Source organism: Panthera tigris, chromosome A3 (genome assembly GCF_018350195.1).
Source record: "Panthera tigris isolate Pti1 chromosome A3, P.tigris_Pti1_mat1.1, whole genome shotgun sequence".
Taxonomy (NCBI): Eukaryota; Metazoa; Chordata; class Mammalia; order Carnivora; family Felidae; genus Panthera; species Panthera tigris.
In genome coordinates this window covers 130,773,475-130,779,664 of record NC_056662.1, presented here as the reverse complement: position 1 = coordinate 130,779,664, position 6,190 = coordinate 130,773,475, and positions in this window count along the sequence as shown.

Genomic DNA, 6,190 nt, shown 5'->3' with positions numbered 1-6,190 from the left:
GTTGTATTTGTCTTTTGTAAATAGTAGCTTGTGTGCCGTGCTTCCCATTTTGTTAGTTAATTTAAACTTGGAAGACACCAAACTAATATTCTTGTTTGTCCCAGTCTTATAAATAAAACAACTGTGATGCCCTCCTGGTTTCTTTGGGGGGAATGAATTCGGTTGGTTTTGGTTTTGTATTTGTTTTTTTGAGAGGGAGTAGTGTGACCGGTGATCTCCAAGGGCTCCCTGCTTACAACCTCATGACATGACAGAGAAGACAGTTTTGGAAAGGAAATTATAAATGCATAAAAGTAACTGTGTATTAACACATGGAGGAATCCCCGAAAGAGAAAATTAGGTGCCGAGAAGAACGGAAATGAAGGCTAGCACAGCTGAGACCACACAGAGAAACATGCTACGTCGGAAGATGGAGTCAGGGCTGCTCTGTGCGTCACGGTGGCTAAGGACGTGGAAGGGGCCTGGGGCGTTTGTCACGGTGAGACGGTTGGGTGCAGCCGGGGCCCTTCGATTCCTTCCAGCTCTTCTGCAACACTCACAGACGCCGCTGACCTGGGCTGGGCGGGCAGCCACTGCTAAGCTTACTGCAGAGTGTGGAGGGAGCCTCAAGGAGGGGGCATGGGAGGGGGTCCAGACTTTTGTGAAGACAAGCTATTGGCACCCCCTCTCTGTGGCATTGTCCTATCTCTCCCCTCACAGTTGTATGGGTCAGTTTATAGTAGACAAAATAAGCAAACAGGACCCCCCCTCCCAAGTATGGAAATGAACAAACAACTAAGATTCTTAAAGTAGCAAACGTTATACAGTGAAAGGTGATAATGTCAGTAAAGAGGTTAATTATAAAACAAGCATAATCCAAATCAGACAAAAGTAAGATGTTACAGTATCCAGAACAAAAAAGGATGGATCACAGATTTGGAAGTGAAAACAGAGACCTCGGTAGACGGGTGAATAGCCAGACGAGCTCAAGCGGGAACCCGCCAGGAGGCGCACCTGGAGAGGTCTGACGGCAAACAGGAATGAACGTTGGCGGTCTGTGCTAACACTTGACTGTTCCCCTTGCTCACTGCACATCTGGCCCTCCTGGCTCATCTTGGCCACTGCCAGCCGAGTACCCACCTCAGGCCGGTTGCTTCCTGTGACTGGACCGCTTCTCCCCTTCACGTCACTCGGATCCCTCAAAGGTCACCTCCTCGATGAGGTCCTCCCCGGTAGAATGCATTTAGTTTAGTGTTTTCTTTGTCCTTTCCCGTGAAAGTAGGAACTTCGTAAGACACATTCACTCCTGTGTTCCTGGAGACTGGAATATGCCCAGCAAATGGTAGTGTTCGTGAAACGCCCCTTGACTGACTCGGTTCTGTTTTAGATGCTTCCAGCATGGGAGCTGGGGGTGGGAGTGGCCGGTGATGGAGGAACTGAGAAAATAAAGGAGTGAAATTGACCTAAAGTTCCTGGCTTAACGGGACAGGGGTGGTTAACATGTTACCAGAAAAGGAATATTTAAATATACGTTTAAAAAACAGTAATCCCTGGAAGAATTGAAACAGGATGTACAAGATCTAAACATTAAAGGGAAAAGGAGTATCAACAAAACCAGTGTATGTGGTATAAGGGAAGAACAGGCTGGGGAGGGAAGAAACAAAAAGCTTGGTAAATAAAGTAGATGGCAGAAAGACATTCAAGCATATCCCTGATCAGGGATACCTGGGGGCTCAGTCGGTTAAGCCTTCAGCTTTGGCTTAGGTCATGATCTCACAGTTGATGGGTTCGAGCCCCATGTCAGGCTCTGTGCTGACAGCTCAGAGCCTGGAGCCTGCTTTAGATTCTGTGTCTCCCCCTCTCTCTGCCCCTCCCCTGCTTGCACTGTCTCTCTTTCTCAAAAATACATATTAAAAAAATATTAATTAAAAAAAATATATCCCGGATCAAAATAAATGTAAATGGATTAAATTCACCTAATAAGGCAGCAGATTGAGACTCTCAGACTGGGGTCAGATGGCTAATCAGAACAGGATTCAACATTTAAAAATTAAATGGGTGAAGTTCAAAGTTAAACCCAAGGGGATAAGAATGGTCACAAAACTTTGTAGATCTGGCCAGCACCACTGTGAAATCTTACAAGGCGAGAACAGTTAGAAATAGGAAACAAATAGGGTAATAATGGGATAATTGCATAACCATCACTGGAGACTAGTACATCTCCCTGGAAATAGAAGACCAATCGAAATGAGAGTCAACTGACCCAGTGACATGTTTGATAGAAAGTCATTAACCTCCGAAGGAGAGAGAATTCTTATGGAATAGAAATTCCAGGAAATGTTCTGCAGCTAGACAGAGGTGATGGTTACACTACATTGTGAATGTGCTAAATGACACTAATGGTAAATTTTGTGTGTATTTTGCCATAATAAAAAACTGTCCCAGAGCATTTGAAAATACAGAAATCTGTACTTCTGCAAGGCCAGGAATAGCAGTCACTCTCAAACCAGATAAGAATGATAAATACACAGGGGCACCTGGGTGGCTCAGTCAGTTAAGCGTCCGACTTCAGCTCAGGTCATGATCTCACGATCTGTGAGTTTGAGCCCCGCGTTGGGCTCTGTGCTGACAGCTCAGAGCCTGGAGCCTGCTTCGGATTCTGTGTCTCCCTCTCTCTCTGCCCCTCTGCCACTCGTGCTGTCTCTCAAAAACTAAACATTAAAAAAAAAAGAATAATAAATACACAAACTGTGGCTCTTTTTTCCTGAATACTCACCACAACTTAAGAACTCTTGCAGTAAAGGAGGAGAAATCAGGCTGCAAAAGCAACATTCATATGGATGTCAGAGTTCTCATGGCAGAATGTGGCAGTGGAGAGGGCGTGGCATTTGAAACCAGGAGACTTGGTTTCGCGTCTTGATTCTCTTGCCAGGTCACTTCGTTCCTGGAGAATGTGTTAGCTACGAAATGACCAACAGTGAGTAGCAAACATTTTTGAGCACCTGCTGTGTGCCAGGCATTTAACTAGGTCGCTAATTGTTTATTATTTAATCCAACAACACTCTGAAGTAGATATCATTGGGACCATCTTACAAATGAAAAAACTATGGCTCAGAGAGGTTGAATGACTTGTCCAAGATCACACAGCTATCAAGTGACAGAACAGATCTAGATTCATGCTTGCAGGTGTAAGGATAGGTCCTGCTAACATCACAGCTGCGTTCTGTCTTGAGCAGTTTATGGCCACCAAATGTCATCCATTAGGAGGCACCGTTGGCTTCTAAGGCTCCCCATATGATAAAAGTATGGAACCAAAATGTTCTCTTTGGGAGAAGTGTTGGGTTGCCTGTGGGAGGTAGCACTGGATGCCAGCATATACGGAATATATTACATATGTATCATCCCGAGTCTGGGCAATCCCAGCATTAATGTTTAGAAACCCTTTTAATAACGGAATTTGCATTCAGCCTTCCAGATCTGGCTTCAGAGTCTGCAGACATCTCTTTAAGGGAAGACTGAACCAAGGGCGTGTCCAATGTCCACAGCTTTCATTTCTTTTTTAGTCTGCTTGCTTCGGCAGACGTCCCAGCTCACAAGGAATTAGCATTTTAATTAACAAAACAGTTGGAAAGCCAAGTGTGGAGTTTTAAAACCCTTCGTGTCTGGAGAAGAAACGAATCCATGACCACATTTGTCGTTCACTGAATATACTGTCCCAGTTTCCCTTTGGCTTTCTTTAACTCTGAGGAACACTAATTTTTCTCTTAGGATCTCTGTCTACTCTAAGTCTGGTTCTCGCTCTGTAAAAGGGTCTTTCCCAGGGGTGGCAACCCGCCCTACTAGGGGTGGGTGTGGTTGAAGTTTTCGGCTGAATCACACCCTCAAAAATATGTCGAGGTCCTAACCCCTGATACTTAAGAATGTGATCTTATCTGGAAATAGGCTTGGGGCTGATGTAATTAGTCGAGACAAAGTCACACTGGAATCAAGTGGGCTCCTAACCCAGTATGGCCAGTGTCTTAAGAGTGACAGAGGAAGACTGCCGTGTGACCACCAAGGCAGAGATTGGAATGATGAGCCTATAAACCAAGGATGTCTGGCAAACCACCAGATGCTGGAAGAGGCAAAAGAGGACTCTTTCCTCGAGACTGGGGAGCATGGCCCTGCTGACACCTTGATCTTGAATTCGTAGCTTCAAGAACTGCGAGAGAATAGATTTCTGTTGTTTTAAGCCACACACTTTGTGGCGCTTTGTTACGGCAGTCCCAGGAAACTCGTACAGGTGGGCAATGTGTACGTCATCTTTCAGGATTTGGTGGAAGCTTCCTAAAATTCTGGCCCTGATGGAGTCATGGCCGCAGGACTAAGGCTGATGAACCACTTTTGGGGTCTCCGATCTTAGGCAAGCCAACAGTGCAGCCAACTACACAAATAGAGCTTAAGTTGTTCAAATACAGAATTAGAAAGGTAATTTGCATTTGGGAACCAAAAGCTTCCTTCCTGTCGATGACAGCCACTACCAACTGAGACTCTTGGGTGGGAGATACTATGCTTTCAAACTTTTTTCCCCCCCTATTTTCGATGCCATTTAATTCTTAAAACCCAGGGGAGAGTTGTTACGATGTCTATTTCACAGATGTGACGTGTGGCCTGAGCAGGTGAAGGAACTTGCTTGAGTCCCACAGCTAATAAGTGACGGAAGTAGGCTCCACCCCCATCCTCCAGGCCCTGCAGCCAACGCCAGTGCCGCCCAGGGGACGACACTAGGGGACCTTAACTTCTATTTGAAATTTATTATTTAGATATCATTCAAACGATACGATGCCACCAAATGAGAAAACAACAAACCAGTTCACCATCCTTTTTGCCGAACGTGTGTCTACTGCACGCCAGGCATCTTTATGCTCAGACGCTGGCGTGAAGGTAACAGAAACCGCCCCCGGGCTTGGGTCACGCGTGCCTCCTTGGCCAACCCGCCATTTTCACGAAGTGCTTCATTCTAGACCCTTTCTATGCACCCGAGTGATTTCTACATAGCATCAGAGTGCAATTTTGCATTGCGTTCTCTCTTGAATAGTATAACCACGGTATGTTTATGCTGCTAAATAAGATTTATACTTCCTGTTCAAGGGTGGCCTAACAAATAGGATTTGGGTGGACTGAGTGGATGATCACGATTCACTCAGTTCTTTAATGTTGAGCCTTTAGTTTCTTTCTGTTCCTCTTTGGCCATCAGACTTCTCCGGAAGCAGCATGGGACTCTGATGAGCGTCGGCTGCCTGGTCCCAATCCTGGGGTTCCGTTCCCGGTTACCAGGTAGTGGCCGCGGTACCTTTCTTCTCTCTGTTTCTGTTTCCCCGTGTGTGAGATGACAGTGGGAATGAGAGTATTTCCAGTATTCCAGAAATTGCATTTCGTTTTTTGGGTTTTTTTTTTTTAACTTCGTTTTTGAGAAAGAGAGTGTGTGCGTGCTAGCAGGGGAGGGGCAGAGAGGGGGCGGGAGAGGAAGACACGGGGTCGGAAGCAGGCTCCAGGCTTCGAGCTGTCAGCGCAGAGCCAGACGCGGGGCTCGGACTCATGAGCCGTGAGATCGTGACCTGAGCCGAAGTCGGACGCTTAACCGACGGGGCCACCAGGATGCCCCCAGAAACGGCACTTCAGGACCCTGCCGCTTCCAGGCCGGTCGCACATCTGTCCTCCCACGGGCCGCCTGGAGGCAGCCACACAGGCCAGAGGCCAGGAGAGGGGAGCTGGTGCCCCCCTGCCTCCCGCAGCTCCCGGAGCCCTACTCCTGGTGCAAACAGCTGCTCCCTTGCCGGGCAAGACTGGACAGTGCGACTGCAGTCTCGTGACAGCGCAGTAACTCCCGGAGCACTGTCATTTGTGGAAATTCTTGGGGCAGCTGAGCCCACGGCCGAAGAGCGTAAGCCACAGGAGAGAGAGAAACAGCAATGGTAACGGCAACAACAACGATGCCAGCGAAAATTGGTTTTTCGTCACGCGGTAGGCACCGTGCTGAACGCTTCGGTCTCCGAACGCCTCCAAGAGCTGGGTCCTGTTCATCTCCATCGCGCAGAGGGGAAGACCGAGGCTCAGGGCGTGAGCAACTCGCCCGCGGTTGCACAGCTGGGAAGTGGGGGGGTGGGGGCTGGGGGTCCAGCTGAGTCTGCACCTGACGGCAGAGCTTGAACTATCTGTGAGCGAATTGCTT